The sequence below is a fragment of the Rousettus aegyptiacus genome, unplaced genomic scaffold, assembly GCF_014176215.1.
Source record: "Rousettus aegyptiacus isolate mRouAeg1 unplaced genomic scaffold, mRouAeg1.p scaffold_m13_p_23, whole genome shotgun sequence".
NCBI lineage: Eukaryota > Metazoa > Chordata > Mammalia > Chiroptera > Pteropodidae > Rousettus > Rousettus aegyptiacus.
In genome coordinates this window covers 110,539-127,776 of record NW_023416299.1, presented here as the reverse complement: position 1 = coordinate 127,776, position 17,238 = coordinate 110,539, and the positions used below count along the sequence as shown (strand labels likewise).

The 17,238-nt window shown below is 42.6% G+C and overlaps 2 pseudogenes; both read left to right on the top strand.

The window, feature by feature from the left end:
- Positions 1 to 734: 734 nt before the first annotated feature.
- On the top strand, positions 735 to 853 carry LOC118614944 (annotated as a pseudogene).
- A 12,727-nt stretch (positions 854 to 13,580) lies between these two features.
- LOC118614943 lies at positions 13,581 to 13,699 on the top strand (annotated as a pseudogene).
- Positions 13,700 to 17,238: the final 3,539 nt, after the last annotated feature.

Below are 17,238 nucleotides of genomic sequence, written 5' to 3'. Positions count from 1 at the left end.
GACTAATACAAAGTAGAGATCCTATCCAGTGTCAAGCTTTACTAACAATTTCAAAGACACAGTCAAAACAGGAAGAGGTCTAGATTACCATGTAGCTCCCTCACTTCTTTCTTCCCACACAGACACATGCTTTCTGGACCGGCATGATGCATAAAGCCTCTAGGTCAAGTTTGTAGGTCACCTCACAGACTAAGAAGTGAGTAGGTAAATAAATTTCTCTATTTTAACCTCAGATCCTTACAGGACCTATCACTGTTTTCAGAGAGCCATGCCTTATAAATCCATAGATTCTAAGTTTATTTACCATAAGCAATCCCAAACGAGGGATTGGGAGCCTTCCATAAAGAAGGACTCTCCTCTTAACAAATACCATGAGTGTATTTACCAGGAGGTTCAGTCATCAGCATGTCTACCAGGATTTTAGATTGGTTACTCATCTCTTCTCTCTCCATGAAAGTATCCCTCCAAGTAATCAGGAGAATGGATCAAAACTTAAGTTACGGGACAGCTGCTTTAATTTCTTCCAACCACCTCCCTTAGAGTAAAAACCCAGTGGCCTTAGCTCTTGTGCTGTCATCCCTCGCCCCTTCTCTTTACCTCTTGTTCACTCCACTCCACTTATTCGGGCTCTTTGCAGTTTCTCAGGGGTCAAACATATTGCTGCCTCTGGATTCTTCCATTTATTCTTCCCTCTGAATCCCTTCTCTGACCACCATTAAAAAACAATGTCCCAGGTCTATGGCCATGCCACCCTGAACAAGCCCGATCCTGTCTGATCTTGAAAACTAAGCAGAGTCGGACCTGGTTAGTATTTGGATGGGAGACCACCTAGGAAGACCAGGTGCTATAGGCATAAAAAATAAAAAATAAGGGATTGTAAGCTGACAAGGTCCTTGCAATCTGTGAGGTCAATCAAGAGTTGCCTCACAAAACAAAACAAAACAAAACGATGCCCGATTCTTTTTGCATTTTCCTCCATAGCATTTACCATCATCTAATAATATTATGTATTATATTTTTAATTGCTTGATTTTAAAATTATCTATGTTCCTCTCTAGAATGTGAGGTCCATGAAAACAGTAATTTTTAATTATCTATTTATCCTGTACACCAAGAGCTTAGGAGAGTGTTTGATGTATAAGCATTGACCAAGATTGAATTAACTACAGGATCTTGAGGTATCTTCTATGCTGTATCTTCTCTGCCCCTAGCCACACACAAGAAGACCTAGTTGTGTGTTAAATCTAAGATACAGATTGAAGGGTAAGGGTTTGTCTTAGTGTAGATGCTTCAGCTTTATGTTTCTATAAACAACTATGACTCTGTCCTCAACTAACTTTGTGTTTTTACCAGCATTCCAAAGAATTGCAGAGAAGATTTGGAAAGGCTAATTTGGACAAATGTTTGTACCTTTACCACATTTATGCTGATTTCAAATGCTGACTCACTTCCACTGAACTCCAAAGAAATCCAAAAGATTAGTAATGTTATATAGGCAAGTCCTATGGTGAGATAATTGTAAAGCCTTTGTCACAGGGATTTACAGATGGATCATTTGATGTTATTATTCCCCCATCATTAATGGTTTGTGTTACATGAGATCTTAACCTTGTTCAAATGGGAGAAAAAAGCCTTGTATCTATAATTCTATCCCATGCACTTCACCTTGTGAGTCAGTATCCCCAAATGTGAAAGGTAGATCTGGTCAGTGAGTCCCAAAGACTGGTACGAGGTCCTAAGGGTGGAGAACCCCAGTGTTTGCTTTGAGTTCAGAAGGCCACCATGAACATACCCATGTGTCTTCTTTCTGACTTATCTAAATCCTTGTGAACCAGCAATGTGTCCTCTCTTTCCTGGATGTAAGTATGCTTACCCAACAAAAGATACTTGATATGACAATTCCAAGACAGCCAATAGCCGAGGTGGTAGGACACCAGTGGTCATCCTTGGCTTTTTCTATATATTCTAACTAACTTTATAGCTGGGGATGAAGAGTCGTGTTCCCATGTTATCTTTCTGTAACCTGAAAGGAACAGTTAAGTTGAACCTAAAGGAATTAAAACAGCTATAGCTGTACTTATATTGAAAATTTCCCTGCACGCCAACTACAGAAGCTAAGGTGCATATCATCTCCTAGAAGGAACACAGATCTTCTCATACCCCCATCCCCTTACGAAGAGAAAATTCAGGAGCCGAGAAGTGGCGTGTCACTGATGTGTCCTTTTCCAAAACTAACACTTCCAAGTCCCTTTGTCATTCTTTCTTACTTTTCTTCAATTTAAGTCTCTATTTGAATAATCATTCATTTACATTTAAAGATGACTTACAGGGTATGTTTCAAGAAGAAAAACTTCATTCATCTTAGCCTATGTGATGAATAGAGTTTTAAACCAACATTCAACATGTATTGAGAACATACAATGAATCATAGCTAGCTCATGTGGAACACACAGATACTACACATGCACTTTACAAGTCATCTCACTTAATTCTTATGGCAACACTGTGAGATGAATATTATCATAGTTGTTATATGATGATAAAATTGGGGCACAGAGATTAAATGACCTTCCAAGTCACTTAGCTATATCATGGCACAATCAGTGCTCAAATTCAGCTCTTCCTGACTCCAAAACTTTGAGAACTCACATACTGTGTGTTTGTTCCATATTATGATAGGTGGTTGGCCCAGGTAACCATAGCAAAGAATAAAAACTAAATACAATGTGGTCTCTTCTCTCTTGGAATGATAAGTTAGCAAGAGAGACCCATGCAAATACCAGTGAATCTAACAAGAGCTATCCATGAACATTTCTTGAGCACTCCCAAAGTGCCTGCCTCTATATTAGACTTAGGATACTGCCATGATTCAACCAGAGCCCATTGGTGAGATAAACACACAACAAGAGTCAGAGGACAGCACTATTAATTACCCTGGTTAGGATGGGAGAAGGAGTGGGGTGAGAAAAGGGAGAAACTTAAGGCAGGAGAGAAGAATAGTGTTTAAATGACTCTTTGCAAGGTGTGGGCAAATGAGATGGAGAAGAATGTCTTTGATCAAACACAAACTGAGTGACCAATGTCACTGAGGTAGGGATGCAGTACTAAGCATATAAGGATCACAATGCCTGTCACATGGAGGATGGTTAAAGGCAATTGAGATGTTCACCTAGAGGTGAAAAAACCTAGGGGGACCTGCTAACTGTCTTCAGTGTTTACAGATCTTTTAGGTAGAAAAGGGATTCGGCTTCAATATGTTTGGAACTAGGATTAATGGAGAGGAGCTACAGAGAGACAGGTCTTAGCCGAATAGAAGAAAGTACTTTCTAACAGCAGAACTGCCTGAGGAAATTCAGAATTTAAAAGGCACTGTCTTAAGAGAGTTTTAGATTTAGTCTGGACACAAATGTGGCAGAAAACTGACAGAGACAGTGCCAAAAAGAGATCCTTGTGACGCAACATGTGGTGTGTAGACCTGGGACTTGTCAGAAATGCAAAATCTTAGGCCCTACCCCAGGCTACTGACTCAGAACCCATGTGCACACAACATTCCCAAGTGATCTGTACACAGGTACAGTGTGAGAAGCATTGCTGTGGTTGGATGGTCTTCAATGTTCCAGAAACCTAAGATTTCATGTGTGGTGGGAAATGAAACTGTAAAAAGAGATTGGAATTAAATCAGAAGAAATTTGAATTAAATTCTAAGGAGTAAGGACTTTTTTAGGCATCAGGGGAGGGAATTTTCAACTCATTTTTCTGGCAAAGGAATGAACCATGAATAGATTCTTAACTATTTTCCACCTGTGCATATGGTGGGAGCATGTCATTGACAAAAGAATTATTTTCATTCTTATAAACAGTTTCTAAGACTGCATTTATCTCCTAGATAACCTGTTGTGATTGTCTGAAAAATCTGATAGCAAAAGGTTCTATTTCTCAAGGAAACAGACATTGATGCCCTATCTCCAATTTTAAGTCTCCACTGATGGTTTTCATTACCATTCTTGGCTGACAAGCTTATTTATATCTGGAATAACCCACATCAAACTGTCAACATTGTTTACCTCTGAAAGTTGGGATTTATATAAGATGGGAAGGGAAAGGAAGAACATTTATTTTTTCTTATACATCCTGTATTATTTAGCTTATAACAAATACGTTTGATACCAGTCCCTACGGCAACTATAACTCAAAAACAAAAGCCCCAAATCTACAAGATGCTGATTACAGAGAAGGAAGGGCCCACTATGCTCTTGTAGCATTTTGCTTGACGTCCTGCCTCACCAGCAACTGAAATTATTAGCTACTTGGCTGGGAGATTTTTATCTCCACTGTTACTCTCTACTGGTGTGTAACGGCTGTTTACTTATAACAGAATGACAAATGAGGGAAGGAGGCCTAGTTGTCAGACATGACAAATTCCTACAACAAATGCCTTTTCCTGGCCATTGCATTTATGCGTTTGGGGCCTGCTACATAGAATACATGTAGAAAAAGGCACATCTTCTTTGCTATAATTTCTTTAGAAGTTTGATATTTCTAAGTGTACTGATATTCAATATTGGGGAAAGAAGCCTAAAAATACACTTGCAACATTTTACATCTTGTTAAGCATTTTAACATATCATATTTTCAGTTGCTCTCACACAAATTTGTGGTGTATATTTAAAGGAAGATGTTATTATTAGCATTATCATTATAGTTCTGTAGATTAAGGCCAGGGATCTCAGAGAAGTTAATTAAGAAATAGAATGGGAGGACTTTTTTTATACCACTATTTGCTCTTGAGTAAGTCATATTTAAAATATTTACATGTGTAACTACAAAAGAATGGTCTTAGAATTTATTTCTCTAAAAAATAATCCCATAATATGAAGTATAAGAACAATTGCTGTTCTCTATTGAGCACATATGCATACCAGGTATTACACATGCATTATTACTAATTATTACCTGCAAAGTAAGCATTATTATCCCCACGTTAGAAATAAAGGAAGGTTCAGAGTGGTTAAACACTGTGCCCACAATGACAACTTTCAAAGCTGGATTCAAATACAGCTTTAAATTCTAAGCCCATGTTTTGTCCCCAATGACACAGCTTCTCGCCACAAATTCCTTCACTGCGGGGAGAACCTGGCATTGCAGGAGAAAACATCTGTCCCAAGTGGTGTCACATCTCCATCCAGGCTTCAGTGAGATTGCACTGTTTCCACCTCGCATCGTCTGAGATTTCACCCTTTGAACAGACTGCCAGATCTCTTTTTCCTGTCAAGTCACAAACAGCTGGTATCGAATTCATTTTTTTCCAAACCACAAAACGGATTCCCAAAGTGGAATTCAAATTGAATCTTGAGGCTATAGCACACCGATTTTTTTTCTCCTAATAATCATCTATCTGACCTACTCACTGAACTCTTGGCTGCATCAATATTCATTATGTTATTCAGAGCAAAACATAGTAGAGAAAAAAACAATTTATGCTGTCTTGCCTGATCACTAACAGAGATAGATAAGACAGAGGCCAATACATTAGGGCTGGCAGACAAACATTTAAATGCTCTTTGCTCCTATATTCTGATTCTCTGCTCTGCTCTGTGGATGGCAAATGATGCTATAGGGTCATGTGATGCATCCTGAGAGTGAGCCAGCAAAGGAAACTTGTGCCTAGTGAAAGAAAGATCCTGAACTCTGCCATCATTGATCGATGCCGTCCCTGAAAATCTGTTATTTGGGAAATGGCAGCTGAGGGAAAGACCCTCCTACTTGCTCCCCCCATAATAACTCCTAAAAACTTCAAGCAGAGCCTGCAGGATTGGTGAGCTCTCTGTGAATTTTAGCTGTGAGATCTAGAAAACCCCAAATGTCGAGCCAAGCAGCTCACGAGGCCAAGCATTACTGCATCGTGGGTAGGAAGTCAGGCATCACCGCACTGTGATCATAAAGAAAAGATCCCATTAAATCATTAAGCAACAGAACTGGAAGAGCGTGCCACTGTGAAATGCAAGCACTGAAACCAGATGGGCGTCCTATTGTGGTGGGAAGAAGAGGGGCCATGAAGCCCAGGATTCCCCCCTGGAGCTGGCCTTGGCCTTGGGTGCTGGTGGGCAAGGCAATTCTTTTTGAGACCCAGTTACTTCGCTTGTACAGAGGGACTAATGCCTGCATTGCCTTGGAACTGACTTCTTCTGAAAATGAAATGAGATAACACATTTGAAAAACCTACACAATTGTTACTCATTATTAAACTGACAAAAGGCATTTGTTGTCAGACAGAGCCCTGGAGGCCAGAAGAGTGGCATCTCCACACGGACGGCAGCTGCGATTTCCACTTTTGATCCTGCATTCAGGGGACGTGGCCAGGACACTCTCCGATGCTGAGTCAGCAGGGGGAGTATTTAGTCTTTCTCAAAATTATGTATCATGATTTAAAAAAAAAATAAAAAGAATTATATTAGTGATTGGAACCAGAATTTCTCTTAGGGAGGGAACCACTTTGTTTAGGAAAATACCTTCATAAGCGGCCTGGAGGTAAAAGGTGACATTCAGTTGGCACATCAACAGGAATCAAGGCAACAAAAGAGAGCGCTGAACCCCTGTGCACTGGATATGAGCGGAATTTTTGAGAGAGGAAAGGCTCTGAGTAGAGAGAAGGGCTGAACCACACAGAAACTGGTGAGAGCCACGATTTCTGAAATGACTGAAGGGTTTTCGAAGAGGACCAGCTAATGCTGCATTTTCAGTTGCTTGTGTTGCTGTGATATAAATCTTTCTGTTGCCTCCCGTTTTCAGCAAATCATCTGCACTCATAGATGAAGGTGCTGAGACAGTCTGATTCAGGGACAGCAGGAGCCTGAAGCCAGAGGTGGCCATGAGACTGTCAGGCCCCAGGACTCCACGGGAATCTGGGGTTGCACCAATGGGGCAAGGCAGAGTGACTCCAGCAGACCCCTGAATTATCACGTTCTCCTATCTCCAGCTGCTCTCTCTGGAAGACGTTTTTTTTTCAATTTATTTTTGAATTAGAGTTAAGATACAATATCATGTTAGTTTCAGGTATACAACGTAGTGATGAGATATTTATATACCTTACGAGTGATCACGGTGATGTCTAGTAACCATCTGTCGCCATACATAGTTATTATATTGTAGACTATATTCCCTATGCTGTACTTTGCATCCCCATGACTAATTTTATAACTGCCAATTTGTACTTCTTAATCCCTTTCACCTTGTCCACCCGGCCCTCCGCCCCCTTCCCATCTGGCAACCGTCACTTTATTCTCTGTATCTATTAGTTTGTATCTGTTAGTCTGTTTTGTTTCGTTTGTTCGTTTGTTTTGTTTTTTAGATTTCTCATATAAGTGAAATAATAATGTATCTTTTTTCTCGGTCTGACTTGTTTCACTTAGCATAAGGAAAGGCTGAGAAATGCACTGAACAAAATCAAGGAAACATCATATGAGCCAGAAAAAAAGTGGACCCAAACCAAGATTTAGTACGAAGCAGCTACGTACTTCCAGTGTGGGGTTGGGAGGAGTGCCACATCCTCAGTAGATCACCGTCCCCCAGGGTGACCATTCCCCGCCTTCCCCAGCCCCTAGGGCTCCTGTCCCGCCTCTTTATCATGCTCAGCTGAGGCCAGCCCCCTCCTGCGGTTCAGATTCGGCCCCTTCCTGCTGCCACGTGTGCCTTAAACCTCCTTCTCCTCCTCCACCCCTTTCCTCTCCACTTGCTCCTCTTCGGCTTCAAAAGAGTTTTATCCGGTCCCCAGGGCCACCTTCTCTCCAGCTATTGCTCTTGCACTTTTCTTCACTTCACAGACAACTTTCAAAACACACACTTCCTCACCTGCCATGGCTTTCTCAATCCACTCAAGGTGGCTTTCCAATCTTAGCCACTCCACTAAAACTGCTGGCTCCAACTTCATCAAACATCTCCCATTAAAGGCTTTATCTTAAATTATTGATGGCATTTGTCAAAATCCACAGCTTTTTTATTTGAAACACCTGTTCTCCTTGACTTCCGCCACACCACAAGCTCCTAGATTTCTTCCAACTCCACCTCTGGCTCCTTTGCAGGGCGAACTTACTCTAAGTCCCCGAAATGTTGTGTCCTCAGGGCTCTTTCCTGGGCTCTCTCCTCTCCTCTCCTCTCCCCTGTTCTCTTTTCTTTACCTGTCCCCTCCAGGAAATGTGACACACTCCTCTGGCTTCAGCAATATTCCCAGATCCTCATACTCTACTTCCTATTGAACATGAATACGTGGATGTCTAGTTGTCCCCTCTGACCTCCAGAACCTGCTCCTTCTCCCAGGTCCCCTCCCCAGCTCCACCCTGTGCAGTTCTTCCTCAACCCTTTAGTCCTCCTCCTCCCAGACTTTCACTCTATCACCAAAACTTTCAATCCTTCACTAAGTCTTATTGTTTCAACATCCTCAGTATCTCTCTAACCTGCTCACTTCTCAATCCACTATCATAGTTCATGCCACCGTCATCTCTCACCAAGGTCGTGCCAGCAACTTCTAAGCTTGTCCCCTGCCCCTAGTCTTTTCCTTTCAGATTAGTGGGTTATTCTCCAAACTGCTGCCAGAATGATCTTTCTAAAACAGAACTCTGTGGTACTCCTCTGCTTAAAACTTTAGTGGTACCACAAACTACTCTAGGGTTAAATTTTAGGCTTGTTAACATGGCTCTGAAAGCCATTCAAGATCCAGCCTCTCGATTCTCTTCCCATAAAATGTGTCTTATTCCTTCTCACATCTCCATCACCAGAATTAGGATGTGCTATACAGTATGTGCACGGTTTATGATTCTTGAATTAACATTTCCAAGTCTGATCATGTGACACCCTTGATAAAACCCCTTCCTGCTCAGTCAAGCAAATAGGCTGCAGGTGTCTTAATTTCTGGTTTGACCTATCAAGGAAATGTTAAGCCCTTCACGGGTGGCAGCCATCTGCATGTTGCTGGATGACTCTTACCAGGTGGCCCCAGGGGTGCACAGGCTGCAGCTGAACTTGGCCTGCAGCTGGACCTCTCCTAGGAGGCCCTTGAGCTGGCACACCTGGTGGCCTGCTTTGACCAGAAATGGAGCCAGAGTACTACCCAGGACGGCATCTGAGGAGGACACACCAGAGGGCTGACTGGGCAGGCACCAGAGGCCTGATAGAGTGAATCCTGCTCCATAGGGTGAGGCTCTCACTGGCCAGTCCTCACAACCAATCATCCTGAGAGCCAATACCTCCCATCAGCATGAAAACAGTAACCAAGGCTCAACTATAACAGGAGAGTACACACAACCTACACAAGGGACTCACCCTGAGCACCTCACTCAGATGACCAGGGAAGACTGTGCCACTGGGCCCCACAAGACACCTACTACACAAAGCCACTGTACTAAGACCAGGACTTAGGACTCCTACCTAACACATAGAAATAGACGCAGGGATGTAACCAAAATGAGGAGATGAAGAAATACATCCCACATGAAAGAATAGAACAGAGCTCCAGAAAAAGAACTGAACAAAGTGGAGACAAGCAAACTACTCTGTTTTGCAGAGTTCAAAACACCGGTTAAAAGGATGCTCAATAAACTTAGAGGAGAGTGTAGATGAACTCAGTGAGAACTTTAACAAAGAGATGGAAAATATGAAAATGGAGATGGAAAACATAAAAGGGAACCAGTTAGAAATTAAGAATACAATATCTGAGATGAAGAATCCATTAGTGGGAATCAACAGAATGGATGAAGTGGAGGATCGATCCAGCGACTTAGAGGATGGGGTAGCAGAGGACATCCAATCAGAACAGCAACAGGAAAAGCAGATCCAAAACAATGAGAATAGTTTAAGGGGCCTCTGGGGCAGCACCAAGCGCAACGACACTTGCCTCATAGGGGTACCAGAAGGGGAAGAGAGAGAGCGAGGAATTGAAAACCTAATTCCTTCACCTAACTTGGTGAAGGAATCAGACATACAAGTCCAAAAAGTGCAGAGTCCCAAACAAGATGAAGCCAATGAGGGCCACACATTATAGACCAAGACATAGCATAATTAAAGTGCCAAAGTTTAAAGACAAAAATATTAAAAGCAGCAAAAGAAAAGCAATTAGTTACCTACAAGGAAGCTCCCGCAAGACTTTCAGCCAATTTCTCAACAGAAACCTTGCAGGCCAGAAGAAATTGGCACAAAATATTCAAAGTGATGAAAAGCTAGGACCTACAATTAAGATTACTCTACTCAGCAAGGCTGTCATTTAGAATCGAAGGACAGATAAAGAGCTTCCCAGACAAGGAAAAGATAAAGGAGTTCATCAACACCAAGCCAGTATTACAGGAAATGTTGGAGGGATTTCGTTAAGAAGGAAAAATACATATCGACAATATGAACAAGAAATGACAATAACTATATATCTATCAACAAGTACTTCAAAAGAAAAAGAATTAAATGCTCCAATCAAAAGATAGGGTGGCTGAATGGATAAGAAAAGAAAACTCTTACATATTCTGCCTACAAGGGACTCATTTCAGATTAAAAGATACACACAGATGGAAAGTAAAGAGATTAAAAAAGTATTTCATGATGGACCTAGAGGGTACTGTGCTGAGTGGAGTAGGTCAGATAAGAGAAAGAGAAATGTCATATGATTTCATATACATGTGAAATGTAAAAAATGAAATAACCAGAAAACAAACTCATAGATACAGAGAACATTTTGAGGGTTACCAGATGGGAGAAGAGTTGGAGGGGGGTAGGTGAAAAACGGGGAAGGGATTAAGAAGTACAAATGGGTAGTTACAAAATAGTCACGGTCATAGAAAGTATAGCATAAAGAATAAAGCCAATATATTGTAATAACTATGTATGGTGTCAGATTACTACTGGATTTATTGGGGTGATCACTTTGTAAGTTATATAGATCCCTATATCATACCCTTAAATCTAATATAATATTGTATGCCCAGTAAAACTGAAAAAAAAATATATATTTAAACAAACATTCAAAAGAGTGAGGAGCCAGTGTTCACAGCCAGGCCTGTCTGGCCTGTACACACGGCACCAGAGGAGAGAGGGACTAACCTGCTGGAAACCTGGGCAGGTGGTGGTCCCAAGACCATAAGGAGTTCCAGGAGTTCACTAAAGAGAGAAATGGGCCCTGGGGAGTGGGGGCGTCAAAGGGCATAAATTGACTTTATTTTTCTTTGGAAAATGCTGTCCGGCCCACCACGTATCCCCCACTGGCCACCGTGAGTCCCCCATCTATTTGAACCAAATGCTAGAAGGTGGAGATACAACGGTGAGAAAAATCCAATCTGGAGCCTCATGGAGCACGCCGGCCAGGAGCGGAGACCGCCAGTGTTCACAGGACGACAAAAATGTACTAAACATGGACTGCAACAAGTGCCGTGAGAGCTTAAAACTGAGTGTCGACCTTTGCTGGCTGTGGCAGGTGGAATAATGGCTCCCACAGACGTGCACATCCTCCTTGTCCAACCCTGTGACTGTGTTACGTTTCATGGCAAGGGAGAATTGAAGGTTTAGAGGAAACTCAGAGTGTTAACTGGCCGGCCTTAAAATAAGGAGATGATCCTGAATCATCTGGGTGGGTCCAGTGTAATCACAAAGTCCTTAAATGGAGCAGAGTCAGAAGAATCAGGGAAGGAGATGTGGCCATGGAAGCAGAGGACGGAGATCCGAGTGATGCGGTTGCTGGCCTTGAACACAGAAGGAGCCACAAGCCAAGGAACTCGGGCAGCTCAGGAAGGGAGAAAAGTTAGGGAGACAGGTTCTCACCCAGAGCCTCCAGAAAGAGTGCAGCCCTGCACGCACCTTGAGTGAGTCCAGTGACACCCGTTTTGGACTTCTGACCTCCAGAACCGTAAAGAGAATAAATGTGTGTTGCTTTAAGCCATGGGTTTGGGGTGTTTTTTTACAGCAACAATAGGAAAGTAACACAGCAGGAGAGCGTGGAATCTTCTACCAGGTGATGGTTCTTGAACAGAGATCTGAATAAATTTCAGATTCTACCTGGCAGGTGAGGTGAGGGCAGTGAGAGGAGCCATGGCTTCAGAGGAGGGAGAAGAGCCAGCAGGTGTCTGAGCTCATGGGGCCAGCCAGGCAGGTTCAGCACATTGGTCCTTCTGAAAGCAATGGGGACCCACTGCAGGGCTTAAGCCTCATCAGACTGGCTTAGCACAGTGCCGATCTCTGATTGGTCCCCTACCTCGCTCCGCCTATTTTCTCTCACACAGTTCTCAGAAGCGCAGATTAGTGTGAACCAGACACGATAAGAAAGGTAAATAGGCTGGGAGGACATTACACCATGAATTCCAAAGTCAGCTGCATTATTTGTGCATTAACCTCAGACATCCTCTCCTTTCATATAAATGAGAAATTAAAAGCTGACAAGTACACCAAAAAATAGGCCCGGTGAATACTTTGCTTCAAATGGTTGGGAATAGAGACTACAATAACACAAGATTTGCTTTCATACTAAAAGCTAAATGAAATTTGGAGTAACAGGTTAGGAATTTTCTGTTGATGGTTAATTGTGGTGTGACATCTAGTGGCCAAAGTTACCAATTTTCATTTCTTCCTTCTTGGCGTGATTAAGACACACTAAGTGATCAAATGTACACTGAAACCAATCACCATTGAGGAACTACTATGTGTAAAACATGAAACAAAGGTCTTGTGGGTCCCAGGCCTGGCTGGTCCCAGGTATGGGTGTGATCCGGGTTCACGGCTAGGAATAGGACCCTGGATTTAGAGTGTTACATTGGTGTAGTGGGGCACCTGTGCCTAAAACATGTAAACATAACGCAGCTTATTGTGTTACACATGTGTGGGTGAACGCCGCTATTGCACTCTGTTATGTGTGGAGCCCATGCGGTCCCCTGGGGAGCCGAAGGGGAGCAGAAGAAGAGCAAAAGAACTGCACTCTCCACAATAGAACTGCACTCCCCACAATAGAACTGCGCTCCCCATAATAGAACCGCGCTCCCACAATAGAACTGTGCTCCCCACCATAGAACTGCGCTCCCCACAATATAACCCCCTGCAATAAAGTTGGTGCCTGCCATTTGATTCTCACGTGAGGCTCTTGTGCATTCTTCCAACTGGGCGTCTCACCACCAAAACCTTCCCTTCTCTATCAGCTCAGTGCTGACAGGGCTGAGGAGGAATTCAAAGATGAAAATGTGCTACCTCTGCTCTCCTTGGAGGTGGCAGACTCAGGTAAAGAGTTGAGGGAAAGACAAGTATTTAGATGTTCTAATATTGGATTGTAGAGGTACACAATTTTCCCACCATTAAGGAGGTGTTTGACGACCAGAAATGAATGAGGTCTGGGGTGGAGATGCAGAGCTGGGATCCATCAGGCAACAGGTGAGTGCTGAGAAGAGAGTGTGGACAATGAGCCGAAACACTCAGCACTACGCCTGATACAGAATAGTTGTTGAATAAATATTAACTCCTATGAAAGAGCACCCAGCATGGACATGGTTCCATAGTGTAGCGGTTAGCACATCTGCTTTACATGCAGAAGGTCCTGGGTTCACACCCCAGTGGAGCCATGGTCCATGGTCTACAGCCATGCCACCTTGAACAAGCCCAATCCCGTCTGATCTCGGAAGCTAAGCAGGGTTGGGCCTGGTTAGTATTTGGATGGGAGACCACCTAGGAAGACCAAGTGCTGCAGGCCTAAATAATAATAATAAATAAAAAAGAGCACTCATCAAAAATATCTAGATGTGATAGCAAGAGGAGGACCAGGAGAGTCCCAGCTACTATGAGTGGAAATTTTGGCCTAATTCAATGATAAAATGTTAAATCACAGTTACAAATACACATTTAATCATGGCTGAAATGTTAGCTTTGGGTGTTTCTAACGTGACTATACATTGGGTGCCTTTGAGGAATTGCTCATCTTCTTTGAGATGCTTGCCCAATTGTAAAACAGGATAAAACAAAACGAAACCTCAAGGCAATTCTGTGCAGATCAACTGAGATAATGTGTGCAAAAGAAATTTTAACCCACAAAATACCACACTCGTAAAGGGGCTGTATTAAGTGAAAAGCCAGGAAGCACATGGTGCAGAGGAAATTCTTAAACACCTAAATCAGGACTGCAGGCAACTCAGCTGTGTGGGGAGATCGCCCTCAGCTTAGCCCATGGATCAAGTTACCAATAACTTCTTTAACTGTTGTTGGTTTTGTTTACAGATAGCAATAGGCAATGCTTCCTGAATTTTTATTACGTTTTGTAAATTAAATATTTCACATGAAAAATGCTTCTCAATTCTTTAAGTTAATTTCTGGTTTGCCAATATTTGGATAGAGAGTATGTATGTTTCAGATATTAATCATTTAACTTTTGGGTTCTCACAATTTTATGTTTAGTTATTGTTTTTCAAAGTTGCGTTATCACTCATCAAGTTAATTATTATAATCCTTTCCTTTCTGCTTTTTTGAATACTTTACTGATTCATTAAAATCTTTCTGCAAACTGACCAGGCTGGACTATTTCACATACTTCTTGTTCAGAACCTGATTTCATCATTTTATAAGCACTGGTAGAGTTTTGGCAATTTCTGATTTTCTTTACGATTTTGTATTTAACTTTAAATTAATTGGAATTTAAATTCAATTTACTTTTACTTTCTGATTTATTTAGGATGCTATGGAATGGAACTATATAGTTTGATTCATTTAAATTAGATCTAATTGAATCTATTTAAATACTTTATTTGGATAATGTACTTTAAATTTTCATTTGAAGATATTAATTTAAAATTATTTTATTTTAAACTTAGTGCTTCTGAAAATCTTTTTAAAAATAAGCCTAACATGTCATTTGAAAACTTAACAAAATAATATAAAATGTTTTCTGAAAAAGAAAGGATATTTTAAAAATCCCCAAAAAAGTAAAAAAGTCTAGAATTAATATTTTTACATGGACTGCCAATTTTAGGTTGGAAAATGTCCTGGGAATGTTTCATTTCATATTGATTTATGCTAGAATTTTTACCAATTTTCCCAGCGGTTTTTTGTTATAATCACTTGGTTAGTTAAGATTCAGAATTTTATTTTCAGTAACTAAAAATTGAAGATTTGTGTTAATGCTATTAAAACTACAGTTTTAAAACTGTTAAAACCAGTCAGGAAATTCGGTCAATGTTGAGATTTGTCATTTCTTAAATTTGGAGAATTGACACAAACTGATTCACGGTGACAACACGAGGAACAGCAGAGGGCGACAAAGTCAGCGCAGCGCGGCCACATTTTATGGGGTGTGCGCATGTGCGAGGGCAGCTTAACATTCGTATATTTCAGTAGTTTACTTTTTTTTTTTTTTTTTTTCTAAGCGAATGCCCGCATCCAGTTTCAATAAAATTTGATTTTCTAATCTAAGCATCATTCCAATTTGGATTGTCTTATTAATTTCACTTGCTAAAAAAATACATAAACCAAAGCTAAGGTTCTAAAGATAAATTAAGGAGAGGTGAACCTGCAGCCTTCGGACGGTTCCAAGTTCCTCCTGTTCCGCGGCCTGAATCATTGTGAGACGCGCCCCACCTGCGCGAGGAGCCTGCGTGAGCCCATCCCCAGCGGCGCTCTGGCTTCAACAGCATTCCTGAGACTCGGAGACAATCAGCCCAGCTGGTGATATTTGAGGACACAAACGTGCAAGATGATCCACTCTTACCTTCCCGGTGAGGGAAGATGTTGTATCAAGTACATTTTTGCATCTCCCACCATTTTCACTAATTGGTTCAGAATAAGCCAAATCCATTCGTACTTATTGAGCCCGTGTATGCTGTTCCCTCTGCCTCAAACACTTCCCAGCCCCGCCCCCTCCCCTGCACCGTGTGCTTTGCCCTCTTTATGCCTAGGGATTCTTCGAATATGAGCTCAAATGTCATCTCTTCAGAAACCTTCCCGACCTGCCTCTGCACGTGCTAAGTCAGACCCCCACCCGGCCTCGCCCAGCACCACAACCTCCCTTTCTCGCATGCGCTGCAGGTGTGTCGCCCTTTGGCATCGCCTGCCTCCCCGCTAAGCCGCGGGCTCCCTGTTTGTTCTTCCTTTTCTCTTCCATCCCCAGGACCTACTGGGTGTGTGGGTGGGGTGCCTCTCACGTGGTAGGTATCCAATAAGGATTTTTGAAGCGAATAAATGAATACATTACTATGAAGTCAAAATAATTGTCTCCACTTTTAAAGGCAGAAAACTGAAGCTCAGTGACCACATTTCATTATGGCTGAAATGTAGCTTTGGGTGTTTCCAGAATCCGGGAGCCTGGACACAGCTGGGTCAGCTTCTGCTGTGTGAGAAGTCAGGCCAGGACAAGTCCTGGGGCTTCAGAACTTCAGCTCTTCCTGGGAAGCCATTGTTATAACCTCCTCCAAGCCCTGGAGATGCCACAAGTAGGGCTCCTAGTGGACACCAGAGCCAATGCCCAGCGTCCTTCAAGGCCAAGTGGACCCTGAGTACAACAGACGCGGAAAACAAGAAACAGTGCGGGAAAGATGAGCTCTGTCCTCGCTGCGGGAAAGATGAGCTTGGTCCTCCCTGCCGGCGGCATCCGCCGAGGCCTGCAACCCTCCCGCAGCTGGTGTCTAGGCTCCGTCCTCTTCACGCTGGATTTTCTCTTTTTCTCTCTTCTTATTCTCCTGTGTCTAAGATATTAGTAAACCCTGGAATGCCTCCTAGTACCAGAGAACCATTTTTTCATCCCAGCAGGGTGGAGGTGGGGGTGAACACAAACGCCTGCAAGATGGGTCAGAAGGGGGAGGAGCCCAGCTTGCTGGTGATGGACTATGCTGGGACCTGACACTGAAGGGTCAGAGGCCGCCCGCTCCCCGCAGCCCGAGCTGTGCTGACGTTATTCCCAGCGGCTGCACGTGTGTGAACAGCGGTGGCGGCTGGAGTATTTGCGTTTGGGGAGGTCCCTAGCACATAGACTGTTTTAATCAGAACCTGGGGATCCCTCACCTTGATGGCATTATGCCAAGTGAAATAAATCAGATAAAGACAAATACCATGCCATATGATCTCACTTACATGTGGAATCTAAAAATACCCCAAAAGCTAACAACAACATCAAAACCCAATGTACAGATACAGAGAACAGACTGGTGGTTGCCACAGGTGGGAGGCGGGGCGGGCAGAATGGGTGGAGGGAGTCAAAGGCCCAAACTTCCAGTTATAAAATCAATAAGCCCTGGGGATGCAATGTAC